The sequence below is a fragment of the Myotis daubentonii genome, chromosome 10, assembly GCF_963259705.1.
Source record: "Myotis daubentonii chromosome 10, mMyoDau2.1, whole genome shotgun sequence".
In the NCBI taxonomy this organism is placed as follows: domain Eukaryota; kingdom Metazoa; phylum Chordata; class Mammalia; order Chiroptera; family Vespertilionidae; genus Myotis; species Myotis daubentonii.
Genome location: NC_081849.1, coordinates 6487983 through 6503482, shown reverse-complemented (window position 1 = coordinate 6503482; position 15500 = coordinate 6487983).

Sequence of the window (15500 nt, the reverse complement as noted above, 5' to 3'; positions counted from 1 at the left end):
GTTCTTTATCACGAGTGGTCATCCTGCAGATGTGGGGATATGTCAAAAGTGACCTGCCTTTGACCTCAGGCAGATGGAGCCTGGGACAATCCCTGGTTACAGCGGCACTCGGCAAAACTTGCAACGATGCCAATCCCTGGTCATTATATACACCTACACACACACACACACACACACACACACACACACACACACACACACACACACACCTGGTGCTGAATTGTTCTAGGTCTCCCTCTTGTGGGCCATCTGTGAAATAAAACACGCCCATTGTCTTAAATAGATACAATGAAGAATTATAAGTAATCAATCGATGTCTTTGAATCCTATGACTTGAATAGGACTTTACATTGTTTCTATTATTAAATATGACACACTTGTGAAAAGCATCTAGAGAATGATATAAAAATGACCACACGGTCACACACCAGCTTTATCCAATCGTAACGTTTGGCCCCATATTTACTTTAGATCCTTTAAAAACTGAAGGAGATCCCGTTGCGGGCCCTTGTGGGGCCTCCCTTTCTGCCTCGCCTCTCCCCTCCCCACGGCGGCCATTATTCTGACTTTGTACTTGTCACTCCCGTATGTATTGTTATGGTGTCCCACATGTGTGGGTACCAATGCACCACAAACCGCGGGGCTGCGTGTTTTAGACTTTCTGAGAATGTTGGGTGCATCTCTCACAGCTGCTCCTCTCCCTGAGCAGTGTCTCCTGGGGGCGCCCATTCGCTCATGCTCCTCTCTGTGTCCCATGGATCGAATGAAAACCGCTCTGCCTGAACCATTCTCTCATTCTGGGCTGTGGATATGGTTTTGAGTTTTCTCGCAGTGAACGTGTGAACATTCTTCCCCTGGCGTCTGCATGAGGGCATCCCCGGGGCACACCCTAGGGAAGGCTGCCGGGTCATCATGTTTGGTCTCTCCCACTTCCCCACTATTGCCAAGTCACTCACAAAAGGATTGGGCCGCTCGACACCCCACTGTCCCCCAGAGCTCTTTACCTTCCTCTTCCTCACCTGCCCTTCCTCGGGCAGCCAGGGGGAGCACCTGCTGGGTGCCTGGCATGATGTTCGAGTTTAATGATGACAGCCACCTCGGGAGGCCGGCATCTGCACCCCAGTTCCAGGGATCGAGGCCCAAGGTGGCAGCACCACAGCCCTGACCCTGACATCGCCCGGCCTGTCTGACCCTCGAGCGGTTCTGCCAAGGTCCTCACAGACTCCACGCTGGGTGCAGAGGGCCGGGGGGGGGGGGGGCGGGTGGCAGTGGGCACCTTCCACGGAGGCCTGCTAGCTGGTTGCTGAGACGAAAGAAAGGATACACCGTTCAACTTCTTAAATTATGAAAGTCACCCTTCATACAAGAGTATACTGAACATTATACTCTTGCTTTGTTTGAAACAAAGAAAAGCAACAAAGTAATAAATGGGATTAGAGGGGAGTGAGAAAAAAATACAGAAATTAAAGGCATCTAGATGCCTAAAGAAGAAAGATGTCACAGTGAGAAAACCAGCATTGGCAAAACTTGCTTTTCAAGTCATGTCGGAGTTTTCCCTCCCACGGCTGGGCCTCAGCAACCACTTCTCGGCAGTTGCAGCTTCGCCCTCTCCTTGGAGTACGGACCTGAGGATCGTGAGGGGGACAGAGGGTGGAGCAGGGCACAGACCCTGAGCAGGTGGGTCTGCACCTGACTGCACACAAAAGGCAAAGAGAAGGAGAGGCAGGTGAAGGAAGGGAGAGGAAGAGGGGACAGGGAACAGCTGCTCTCTCTCAGCCCCCAGCGGAGCTCGTGCTCTGCACGGTTTGACCGAGTCCTTCGAGGCACGTGGCTCCGCACAGTTTCTGATAAAACTTCCCCCTTTTATCTCCCAGCAAGAGAAGGAGTGAAGTAACCCTGACATCTACAGAGCCCGCCGTAGCTGATACTGAACAGCTACTTGAATTAAAGGGGAAACGCTGCAGTGCTCACTGGCTTTGTTTTCACTAAGACAAAAGCACGGAGGCGATATATTAGGGTTGTACGTCATTGCTTTACTCCCAACAGTGCCGTCCAGGACTGAGCGGCCTAACCGAGCCAGGAGTGAAAGCTGCAAAGCAAGTGGGACAGGAAGTCAACAGGAAGCCAAAAGTGTGCGGAAAGGAAGTGAAACCACGTTTTAATAAGCGCACCAAGAACAACAGGGGATGTGGGAGGTTTGCTCAGCGTGAGGCACAGGCTATAAATCACCTGAGTACGCCCCCATGCTTACTGATAAAATACGCAGAACATCAACTTGATCATCGTGACCATTTTTACGTGTACGGTTCAGGGGTGTAAAACACTACATTCATAATGTTGTGCAGCCATCACCACCATTCGTCGCCCTAACTCTTGTCATCTTGTAAACTTGAGCACTAATACCCCGTTCTCCCCTCCCACCCCCCACCCTGGCAACCACCATTCTACTTTCTGTCTCTGTGACTTTGACGACTCTAAAAATCTCCTTTAAGTGAAACCATATAATACCTGTCCTTTTGTAACTGGCTTATTTCACTTAGCATGATGTCCTCAAGATTCATCCGTGTTGTAGCATGTGCCAGAATGCCCTTCCTTTTTTTATTATTGCTTAAAGTATTACAAAGGGTATTACATATGTGTCCTTTTTTTCCCCCCTGCCCTTCCTTTTTAAGGCTGAAAAATATCCCATTGTATGTAGACACCACATGTTGCTTATCCACTCACCCACCGATGAGCACTTGGGGCACTTCCACATGGTAGCCATTGTGAATATGCTGCCTGACATGGTTATAATTTGGCATTGAACCAAGCTACAGCATAAAAAAGTCTCCAAATGGACCATTCATCATCGAATCATTAATATTTTGAATAACTAACTGAGGGTTTATGTAATTCTTATCTTTAGAGCATCTTTGTCCTACTGATATTCTTTGTTGCTGTTAATCTTCACCCGAGGATATTTCTCCATTGATTTTTAGGGAGAATGGAAGAGAGAAAGACAGGGCGAAATACTGATGTGAGAGAAACACATCGATTGGTTGTCTCCTGCACAAGCCCCAACCAGGGCCCAGGCCGGGGAGGAGCCTGCAACCAAGGTATGTGCCCTTGACCAGAATTGAACCTGGGATCCTTTGGTCTGCAGGCCGATGCTCTATCCACTGAGCCAAACTGGCTAGGGCCAACAGATGTTCTTAACATTCCCAGAAACAAAGGGGTGTGTGTGTGTGTGTGTGTGTGTGTGTGTGTTTTAATTAAGTGAAAACAAAAGAATCATTCACTCAAGATGCACATCTACCAGAAGCAGCTCTGCTGTTACTTTTCCAGGGGAACTGCCTCCTTTGCCGGATCTGTTCACAGAGTTTGAACCAATGTCCTGAGCAATGTCTTTTCCCTGTTGAAGACGTGAGCTGCTCCAGGTTTAGGGCCCTTTCTGTGTCTGTGGTGCAACCCAGCTCAGGTTTCAATGCACGGCACCTGCAGCTACTTCAACCAGGAGGCATCTACAAATGAAAACCATTTCCCCCACTTCTAAATAGTCACAATTTACCATTACGTATACACTTCTTTGTCTTATATTAAACTAGAGGCCAGGTGCATGAATTTGTGCACAGGTGGGGTCCGGCCCACCTGGCTGGATGGGGGCCCATCAGGCTGGGCCAGCGGGGGGAGGGGCTGTGGGCAGTTGGTGGCCGGCCCCGCCCTGATCTGGGAGCTGGGGGCCAATCAGGGCCCGGATCAAGCTGGTTGGCTGCCGCAGTGTGGTCATAGCCACCGGTTGTTCCGGTCGTTCTGCCATTCTGGTCGCTGGGCTTTTATATAGAGAGATGTTATAACCTTGAGTCAAATAAATAAAATATTAGCATAGAATAGAAGCAGTCAGCATGCTGTCACATAAGATGGTCCCCCTTGGATATTCGGCTAGGGAAGGCCACTGCCTGAAATTTATCACCAGATCATGCCTCCTCCCCAACCCCACACCCCCAGCCCTGAGTCCACAGTAATCCCCCACCCTTTAAGACAGCAAGTCATACATTTCTAAAGGGAACCTCTCAAATTAAAATCCTGCTTGTACCCGGCTGGTGTGGCTCAGTGGTTGAGCATGGACCTATGAACCAGGAGGTCACAGTTAGATTCCTGGTCAGGGCACTTGCCTGGGTTATGGTGCAGGGGCAGCCGATTGATGATTCTCTCTCATCATTGATGTTTCTATCTCTCTTTCCCTTTCCCTTACTCTTTGAAATAAAATATATATATATATATTTTTTTTATAAAAAACAGAATAAAACAAAACCCCTGCTTGTGAGTTTCCTAAAATAACCACCCACTTCCATGGGAAAAGCTCACTGCACGGTTATTGGGGAAAATGCTGGTACCGGAGATGATCGGATACGAAACGATTATCTCAATGGCTGGTGAGGGAGGAGGGAGAGAACAGAGTGGATGCGGACTGGATTCTTCTGAAGGCGCCAAAGACAAGGGAGAGCACAGGTTGGCAAGTGTGACCAATAGCATGTGGAGGAACTTAGAGGTCAGAGTGGTGCGCTGGGAGGTCTGCAGGCCTTTCTCTCTGGCGCAAAGAAAGACAAAAGGGGTAATGAGCCCAATTGGGCTGGTTGGAGGGAGCCAGGCAGGACTGAGACTAAAGTCACTTGATTAACTTTTAACTCCTTTTCCCTCCTCTTCCTTCCTTTTGTTTCCTTTCCCCCCATAAAACATATCCACATTTTAGCATTATTTACTAATTTCTCTGTCTTAAGTATTATAATTATTTGGTAATTTATTTAGTGAGTATCTGCTAGCACCTACCACGTGTTAGGCACAGCATCATGGAACACAGGGCAGGTGAGACTGGGGCCCTGCCCTCCAAGAGCTGAAATGCTTGGGATGGTTTTTAATAACTGGCAGATTTATACTCAAATGTTTGGGCCTGTTTTCTTTTCATTTGTATTCCTCATTTCTGCTTCTCTATCCCTTGTTTTAAGCATTGCTTCTTCCTCTCGGGAGACATAGGACCAGAAAGAATAAGGTTTTCCTGGCTCTCTGGGTTTGAAGTGTTACCTCTCTCTCTTTTATTTTTTATTAATTTCAGAGAGGAAGGAAGAGGGGGAGAGAGATAGAGACACCAATGATGAGAAAGAATCATTGATTGGCTGCCTCCTGCACGCTCCCCACTGGGGATCGAGCCCACAACCTGGGCATGTGCCCTTGACTGGAATCGAACCTGGGACCCTATAATCCGCAGGTCGACGCTCCATCCACCGAGCCAAACCGGCTAGGGCGAAGTGTTACCTCTCTTAACAGAAGGGAATTTTGTATCTTTTGTGCCTTCCCCATCAGTGTCTTTCTTTTCCTTCTCAACCACGAATAAAGCTCAGAGCCACTTCGTTTCCCCTTGTAATTGTTTAATTGGAGAGAAACATGCCCTGTGTCAGCCTTCTAATTTCCTTTTAGCCTCAGGGAAAGTTCCAGAAGTTTCTTGCACATTCACCTTGCTCTCCCCCATCTTCCCACCCTCCTCCCTGCAGTTCCTTCCTGCCAGCTACCTGCCTTATGCTGTGACTTTGCTCTAAGCCTTTTGTTTTGTTACGGTGTCCTCTCCCCTCATGAGTCAGCTCTGACAGCTGTGCCCCTGACTCCTGGCCAGGCTCTAACCTTGACTCCCAGTGTAGCCACGCAATGCACGTTTTACCTTTCACCTTCCCCTAAGTCCTGCCTGGGGACTCAGCTCCCTAGTCACTCTTCAGCAACTCCCAGGGGAGGGCCCATATCTCCTGTCCTTTTATCCAAAAATGGAGCCTACTCATTTTTTCCTCCTTAATTTTTTGAGGACGTGACATGCATCCAGTGAAATGCACAGTCTTCCATGAACAGCCCAATGCAAGTTTGTATATGACTTTCACGACGCCTTCGCCCAGACCAAGGAAATGCAGACCATTCTGAAAGGCTTACCCTTGGCGTGCCTCAGGAACAAGCACTCCCCAACCCCACCCTCAGGCGACCGCTGCTCCGGTGGCTGTCACTCTGGATTAATGGTGCCTCTTCTTGAGCTTTATAGAAACAGGACTATGAACTCCTCTGTCTGGCTCCTATTGTTCATTATGGCTGTGAGATTCTTCCATGTTGTTGCGTGTGGCTGTGGTTCAGTCGTGTGCTGCTGTTTTGCATTTCATTATAGGAATGACCACAATTTACCCATTCTACTATTGATGACATTTGGGTTGTTTCCAGCTGCGGGTTATTATGAATAAAGGTTTCTTTTGAATGTTACTCTTATTATGAAGGGACAAAGAAGGACCTTCCCTGTGAGCCTTTCCAAAGGCGACTGAGCTGTGCTTGGAGGTCATTATTGCCACCACAGCTGGGCAGAGAAGTATCAGAAGGCCCCGCCCTGCCCTCTCACATACTTGGAAGCAGATGTCTGGTCCTAAGCAAAACACTGAGTCAGCCTCTCAACCCAGGGATCTGCTCAGACATGCCAAGAAAGAGGAAATTTCACAAGCATTTGGCTGAACGCATCTGCTAACATCTAAATGTTGAGTAATGTAGAGTAAAAAGTTAAAAGGTGGCCCAATGACCCTTTGGCTCATCTTTAAATTGATTGCGATATGTTGAAAGCTTGTTCTTTTAAGTTTATTTCAAAAGAATTAATTCTGTCCAGGTAGTTGGTTAGAGCATCGTCCCAATATGCCAGTGTCGGGTTCAACCTCCGGTCAGAGTACACACAGAAGCAACCAGTGAATGCACAAATGAGTGAAAGCAAATTGATGTTTCTTCCCCCGCCCCGCCCCTGCTTCCTCTCTCTCTAAAATAAATTTTTAAAAAAAGTATTTCTTTTACTGATTTCAGAGAGAAAGGGAGAGGGAGAGAGAGAGAGAGAGAGAGCGAGAGAGAGAGAGAGAGAGAGAGAGGAACATCAATGATGAGAGAGAATCATTGATCCGCTGCCTCCTGCATGCCCCCCCACTGGGGATTGAGCCGGCAATCTGGGCATGTTCCCTTGGCTGGAATCGCACCCAGGACCCCTCAATCTGCAGGCCAATGCTCTATCCACTGAGCAAAACGAGCTAAGGCTAAAATAAATTTTTAAAAGGGAGTTAAAAATGTAAGAGAGGATGCCCTGGCTGGTTTGGCTCAGTGGATAGAGCATCAGCCTGCGGACTGAAGGGTCCCAGGTTCGATTCCCGTCAAGGGCATGTACCTTGGTTGTGGGCACATCTCCAGTGGGGGGCATGCAGGAGGCAGCTGATCGATGTTTCTCTCTCATTGATGTTTCTAACTCTCTATCCCTCTCCCTTCCTCTCTCTAAAAAATCAATAAAATATATATTTTAAAAAATATTTTTAAAAAAATGTAAGAGAGGCTAGGGTTTTGGCTTTCCCACTAGGAGACGTTTCCCATTTCCTCGGCTGGGGCGTGAGGATGCGGACCCTCTGGAGGAGCCTACCACTCTGGCACTCCTGGATTCCGCCTGCTGGCTGGGGCCCCTGTGTGATGTCACGGGGCTTTGTGAGGCAGCTGGGTGCGGGCAGCACAGCCCAGTCCAGTCTGGTATCTGCTCAAATTCAGGCACCATCCAACCATTCAGAAACGAATTCCATCTTCCAGATCTTTCAGCACACATTCCCGCCCAATTCCGCCTCGGACTCAACCTAGAAAACACTCCTATTACAAAGTAGCTGGAGAGGCGGTCTCAGCGGGAAGGGTGAGCTCAGGGTGCTGGGGGCGGAACAGAAACGGGGGTGGCTAGTCCATGCGGGATCAGTGGAAGCAGCGCATCGAATCGCTGATTCTCGAATGGGGTTCGGGTTCGGAAGATCTGGGTGTGTGTGTTTTTAAAGGTTTTATCACCACCATAGAGGGCATCACAGTGACTTCAGTTCTTGAAAATCAGGGCTAATACTCATTATGTAACCCTTTGTCCTTCTTAAGGTTTATACCAAGTGAAGGTATTATTTACTTAGAAAGATTAAATAGGGGGAAAAAGCCCTTCGTGCTGTGAGAAAGCCATAGGTCTTGTGTGGAGATTGGTACTAATATTGTCCTAGGCAAGGGCGGGTTACATATACTTATTTACAGGAAAATTAGTGGTGACATTATCTAAAGCGTGATCGTGTTGTCCTGACGGTAAAGACTCACATTTTAAAACCAACTCAGCGACGAGCTCCGGACTTACCTTAGGGTTTTGGTTCCTCAGTGGGTGTATGTGCAGGCCTGCATGTTAATTCATGCTCAGGGTTTTTTAAAATGCATTTAAAATTTTGTTTGCTATTCATTTAAGTGATCACTGAAATATGTTTTACAAAGTCTATATTTTTCTAGCTTGTGAAGTCAGCATATTTTAGAGAAGACAATAATTGATCATGATTTCCTTCTGAGGAGACAGAGATGAAAAGCTGATCACAGACCTCCCGGATCTGTTGTTTTGGGTAGGAGAGGTTTTCTGTGTATTTGGGGGGAGTGTGGGAGATGGGGTGGGTGGGGGAAGGGGGCAGGCAATGACACATTCCAGACATTGTGGGAACTTTGCTTTAAGAAAATGTAATAGCCTGGCTGAAATGGCTCAGGTGGTTGAGCATCACCCTGTGCATGGAAAGGTTGCTGGTTCGATTCCCTGTCAGGCATATACCTGGGTTGCGGGTCTATCCCTGGCACGGAAGGCAATTGATCAATGTTTCTCTCTCACATTGATGTTCCTCTCTTCCTCTCTCCTTTCCTCCCTCTCTCCCTGTCACTTTCCCCTCCTCTCTAAGCATGTCCTCGGGTGAGGATTAAAACATAATAATAATAAAAAGAAAACATAGCTATATATATAAAAGGCTAAGTGACCGACAGCACGTCCATCCGACCATCCGACCATCCGACCAGCCGGCCAACTCACTGGCCGATACGTATAACATGCACTGGCAATTTAAAAATAAATGTTGACTGGTGCATTGAGTGATGATTCCATCCATTCATGATTCCATCGATTCAACGGATGATGCCGAAAAGGGAAAATTTCCATCGAATTTCTTAATAGTATTACTCCTTTGGGAATGCTGTGTCATAAATTAAAATGGAAAGTAGGTGCAATCGTCATGCTAATGAGAAATCATAACAGTAAATGAGGTCTTTGTAATGGTACTAGATTTATTATCACAAGATTTTGACCTAATATAATCGAAGCTGAAGTATTAACAAGATCTGTGGGAGGAGAGGTGGTTCTGATTCCAAGAATTGATTTGTCCCTGTCTGACACTGGCCTCCCATTTAAATTAACTTGAAGACAGTTTCCCGTGATGCCAGCACTTGCAATGACTATCAATAAATCACAAGGACAAACTCTAGACAGAATAGGAATATTCCTACCTGAACCCGTTTTCGAACATGGTCAGTTACATGTTGCTTTCTCTCGCGTTTGAAGAGTGTGTGATGTTAAAGTTGCAAATACTTCATCACCAGGGAAATTAGTCAAGCACTCTGAAAGTATTTTTACTCTTATTGTGGTGTACAGGGAGATATTACAATAAGTTTAATCAATTTATCAATCATCGTTTTTATCAATGTTGTTTTTATATCATGTTTTTGTTTTATATCATGTTTTTGTTGTTTTTAGGTCATGTCTTGATTGTTATAGCATGTTGTTATTGTTTATTTATTAATCAATTTATATATTATTTTCATATACATTTTACTAGTTTTCTTTCATCTCTGGGACTTCTATTATTGAGAAAGGGCATATAGCGATATTAAAATATTTCTTCTAATTAATGTCCTTTCAATGTGCATGAATCTGTGCATTGGGCCACTAGTTAGTAAAATAAGAAAACTGGGGAGGTATATTTTTATAAATGTTCACACCCAAAGAGAATTCCCCCAAATATTATTTTTTTTATTTTTTTTAAAAAATAGATTTCAAAGAGAGGAAGGGAGAGGGAGAAAGAGATAGAAACATCACCAATGGCTGTCTGCTGCACACCCCCTTACTGGGGATGGAGCCCACAACCTCCTGGTTCATAGGTGGATGCTCAACCACTGAGCCACACTGGCGGGGCCCAAATATTCTTAATATATTAGGCCCCTTTAGAGAAAATGGACTTATTTTATTTTTCAGTAATAATCCTATTATACTAATGCAAGTGTGTATTTTCTATATTAAATTTAATTGGCTCCTCACCTATATTCTCTTTTAACTAGTTTCCAGTTGCTTTTACTTTTTGGAGAAAGTTAAGATGAAAGTTCCTCAGAGTTTAGACATTTAACAGGAAGATATGGTGGCCATTTAAGTGGAAACAGCATTGCTTTGTTTTCAGTTGTTTTAATCCACCCATTTCCCCCAATTAGAAGTTATCTTCTCTTATATATTTGACTAGAGGCCTGGTGCACAAAATTCGTGTGGGGGGGGGGAGCGGGGGGAAGTGGGTGGTCCCTTAGCCCAGTCTGCACCCTCTCCAATCTGGGACCCCTCAGGGGATGTCCGCCTGCTAGTTTAGGCCCGATCCCACAGGCGGACATCCCTCTCCCAATCCAGGACTGCTGGCTCCCAACTGCTCGCCTACCTGCCTGCCTGATTACACCCTAACCACTCCCCTGCCAGCCTGATCAACACCTAACTGCTTCTCTGCTGGCCCAATAACTCCCAACTGCCCTCCCCTTCAGGCCTGGTCCTCCCGACTGCCCTCCCCTTCAGGCCTGGTTGCTCCTAACTGCCCTCCCATGCCGGCCATCTTGCGATTGTGGTTGCCACCATCTTTGAGGGTGTGGCAGTCAATTAGCATATTCCCTCCTTATTGGCTGTGGGTACCACCATCTTTGCCATGCATGAGGGTCAATTAGCATATTACCTCTTTATTAGATAGGATACTTTTTCTTTTTTAATTAAATCTTTATTGTTCAGATTATTACAGTTGTTCCTCTTTTTTCCCCCCATAGCTCCCCTCCACCCGGTTCCCACCCCACTTTATGCCCTTACCGCCCCCCCCCGCACTTTCCACATCCATAGGTGTACAATTTTTGTCCAGTCTCTTCCTGCACCCGCCACACCCCTTTCCCCCCTGAGAACAGTCAGTCCATTCCCTTTCTATGCCCCTGATTTTATTCTATTCACCAGTTTATTCTGTTCATCAGATTATTTATTCACTTGATTTTTAGATTCACTTGTTGATAGGTGTGTATTTGTTGTTCATAATTTGTATCTTTACCTTTTTCTTCTTCTTCCTCTTCTTAAAGGATACCTTTCAGCATTTCATATAATCCTGGTTTGGTGGTGATGAACTCCTTTAGCTTTTCCTTATCTGTGAAGCTCTTTATCTGACCTTCAATTCTGAATGATAGCTTTGCTGGGTAAAGTAATCTTGGTTGTAGGTCCTTGGTATTCATCACTTTGAATATTTCTTGCCACTCCCTTCTGGCCTGCATAGTTTCTGTTGAGCAATCAGCTGACAGTCATATGGGTAATCCCTTGTAGGTAACTGACTGTTTTTCTCTTGCTCCTTTTAAGATTCTTTCTTTATCTTTTGCTCTTGGCATTTTAGCACATTGTATGCGGGAAACGTATTTATACGTTTTACATTGACTGTAAGTAGTAGAGCACGGGACACGTATTAATACGTTTTTTAGCGGTAGAATGTGGGTAACGTATAAATACGTAAACTAAAGTTATCGTAATTTTACTGAATGTTGCCATTTGCGCAAAAAATTAGCAAAAATGGCCCGCACCACCTGTTAGCGTGCGATAAAAACTACCCGCAAACAATGTGTTAATTATGATGTGTCTTGGTGTGGTTCTCTTTGCATTCCTTTTGTTTGGGATTCTCTGCGCTTCCTGGACCTGTAAGTCTATTTCTTTCACCAGGTAGGGGAAGTTTTCTGTCATTATTTCTTCAAATAGGTTTTCAATATCTTGCTCTCTCTCTTCTTCTGGCACCCCCATAATTCGGATATTGGTATGCTTGGAGTTGTCCCAGAGGCTCCTTACACTATTTTTTGATTCTTCATATTTTTTTATTCTTTTTTCTTTTTGTTTTTCCGGTTGGGTGTTTTTTTGCTTCTTCATATTTCAAATCTTTGACTTGATTCTTGCGATCCTCTAGTCTGCTGTTGGATCTCAGTATATTATTCTTTATTTCAGTCAGTGTATGCTTAATTTCAAGTTGGTTCTTTTTCATAACCTCGAGGGTCTCACTAGATTTCTTGAGGGTCTCATTAAATTTATCGGCGGTTTCTAGAAAATTCTTGAAAAACCTTATAAGTGTGGTTTTGAACTCTATATCCAGTAGTTTGCTTTCCTCCATTTCTGTCATTTGTGACCTGTTTCTTTGTCTCTGCATTTTTTATGCTTCCCTGTGTTGATAGAGTGGCTTTGTGTGCTAGGTGTCCTATAGGGCCCATTGGCTCAGCCTCCCCAATTACCTGAGGTGCACACTCTTAGTGCACCCCTTTGTGGGCTTTTTGCTTGTTGTAGTTAAGCCTTGATTGTTGTAGGTATCGCTGGGAGGAATTGACCTCCAGGCTAATTGGCTGTGAGAGTCAGCTGTGTCTATGGTGGGAGAACTTTTGTGCTGGAGACACCCTTATGAGGCAAGACTTGCTTCAGTGGGGCTTTGGTGCTCACTGAGTCTGCCCCCTGAGTGTTTCCCTTATGGATCTGAGGAGTTGTAATCTGGATGGTCCCCCTCTGACCACTGGGTACACTGGCTCTTGGATCTCTAAGGAGGTGCTAATTTAGCCTCTGCCTGAGGCTACCCAGCAGGAGCTACGAAGAGATCTGCAGATTCCTCTTCTTTGTTTGAGGTTTGTAGGTGCCCAGATGAGGCCCAGCTGTGAAGCAATGCAAGCTGCTGTGGGGCCTTGGGCCTTCTTTTGGAAGTTCTGGGTCTCTCTAACCCAGCTGCAGTTTGTTAGGTAATTTTCAGATTGCAAAGGGCCAGGCCTTTCATATGCAAAAGCCTCTGTGCACAGCTTGGGTGGGGCGGGGCGGGGTCAACAGGGTGGAGCAAGCAGCTATGGCTGCTCCTCAGTCCTACCCTAAGAGGCCCCAGGTCTCAGTGTCCCGGTAACCGCTGCAAGCACCTCCAAGAGAAGGCTGCCCTTGAGTTATGCCCGCTTCCAGACAGTCCAGTTTCTCCCCGTATGAGTCTGGGTCCCCAGAGACTCGCCCGGAACTGGAGTTCAGAGTAGTCGGGAGCTTGAGACTCCCTCCGGATTGAAAAAGACAACCGAGTCCACAGTTGCCAGCCCTTTCCATGTGCGCCTCCGTACCTCTGCACTTTACTTCCGCACCTCCTCTGAGTCTCAGTGTGCTTTTCTCTTTCCTTGTAGTTGTAGAATTTCCACTCAGCCAGCCTTCCTGTGGTTCTGGATGATGTCTGTTTTGTCTTTTAGTTGTATTTTTGAAGTGGTTGTGTGAGGCAGCAATATCAGGTGTTTACCTGTGTTGCCATCTTGGTTTCTCTCAGGATACTTTTTCTTTGCATAACCAAATGTCTCATTTTTAAAGTGTCCTTCATTCCATCAATAAGCATTTATTGGGCAACCAGGATCTTTGTCAAGGTGTTAAACACTGTGTCCTGGGAGAATGCGCCCATATTAGCAAACTTCCCCTCATCCAACTTCATATCCCCTCCCTTGACCCAGGGGGGTCAGGCCTCAGCGCAGGCCCAGCCCCCAACTGCCAGGTGGGCTGGCGGAGCTGCCTGCTTCCTCAGGGAACACTCTCCGCTCCCTGAGCAGATCAGCACATCCCAGGCCAGGCTGTGTTGTCACTTGACCCTAGTCATTGAGCTAGTGCCCAGGCGAGGACCTGGGGGGTGAGCCTGAGGATGGAGGACACATGTTGCCTTGCAAAGCAGAGGCCTCTCCATCACCCTCAAGCAGAGGGGGAGAGCTGGCCTCTGACAGGGACGAGGGGCCATTTCTGTAGGCCCATAGGGTCCCTGTGGGTCTAGGGCAGTGATGGCAAACCTATGACACGCGTGTCAGAGGTGACACTCAAAACTCACTTTTTTGGTTGATTTTTCTTTGTTAAATGGCATTTAAATATATAAAATAAATATCAAAAATATAAATCTTTGTTTTACTATAGTTGCAAGGATCAAAAAATTTCTATATGTGACACGGCACCAGAGTTAAGTTAGGGTTTTTCAAAATGCCGACATGCTGAGCGCAAAAGGTTCGCCATCACTGGTCTAGGGTTTCAGTCGTGATCCCACCCAGACGTGCCATCCTGAGTCTCTGAGTCTCCTTCCTCCCCTAGGAAGAAGAGCCAGGGTTGAGAAGTCAGCCTTCCCTGGACTCTGCTGCCCTGCTCACCACCCCCTGGGCACGGCCCGCCTGCTCTGCCGGCTGGAGGTAGGGCAGAGTCCCTTCCCATGCCATTCAGGACGCCCTCTGGTGGTGATGACTCACACTCAGACTTCCATTGCCTTCTTCAAATGCCCCACAGCATCAAGCAACAGCCATCTGGGCCATGTACTTATTGCTGCTCCCTGCCCCGCCTCTCAGAACATTCCTTCCCACCAGTATTCCATCCCGAGGGGCCCGCCACTGAGTTGTAACGAGGACCCTGCCACAGCGTTCCAGGGCGATGGGAACGCCACCTCTCCACCAGCAGTGGGGTCCTCGGGGCCGCCAGCTGAGCAGGGACCAGCTCCCAAATCCCATTTCATTTTATTTTTTTGTTAATCCTCAGCCGAGGATATTTTTTCCATTGATTTTTTTTAAGGAGGGGGGAAAAGTAGGAGGGAGAGAGTGAGAAACCTCATGTGACGTACTCATATCACTTGGTTGCCTCCACACACACCCAGACCTGCAACCCCAGTGCGTGCCCTTGACTGGGAATCAAACCCTCAACCCTCTGATGCGAGGCCTGGCGTTCTAACCACTGAGCAACACCAGCCAGGGCCAAATCCCACTTTAGAGTCTCATTCTCAGCACCTCCTGTCCTTGACTTGCAGATGGCCACCTTCTCACGGCATCCTCCCATGGCCTTCCCTCTGTGCTTGCACCCCTGGGTCTCTTCTGGTCTTCGTATAAAGACACCCATCAGATTGGATCAGGGCCCGCCCGCCTGGCCTTATTCAGGGACCCCATCTCCAAATGTGGTCAGTGAGCGTTAGTATTTCAACATATGATGTTTGGGGGACACCATTCAGCTCGTGGCAGCACTCCATTCCCTTGGGAAAGTGAGATACTAACCGCCGATTGGCATCTCTGGGTGTGTGTGTGACCCAGGCCACAGGTGTGCTGTCTTCGAGGTGACACACAGCCGTCGGCTGCTCTGTGGGTCACGCCCACGGTTCAGCATGTGGAGGTTTTCTCTGGGGCCTGTCTTCTCATCATGGAATGATTCTCCCAGCTGCTGCCTCAGGTACAACAAGCTGGCTGCCAGGACCCTGTGTGCGCAGTGGAAACGGGGCCACGTGGGCCAGACGGTCTTGAGCCCCAGGTTGCCTTCTGCAGTTCTCAGTCCCTGCAGCGTCCGTCTGCGGGGTCTGTGCAGGGCAGGGCGGGAGAATGGACTG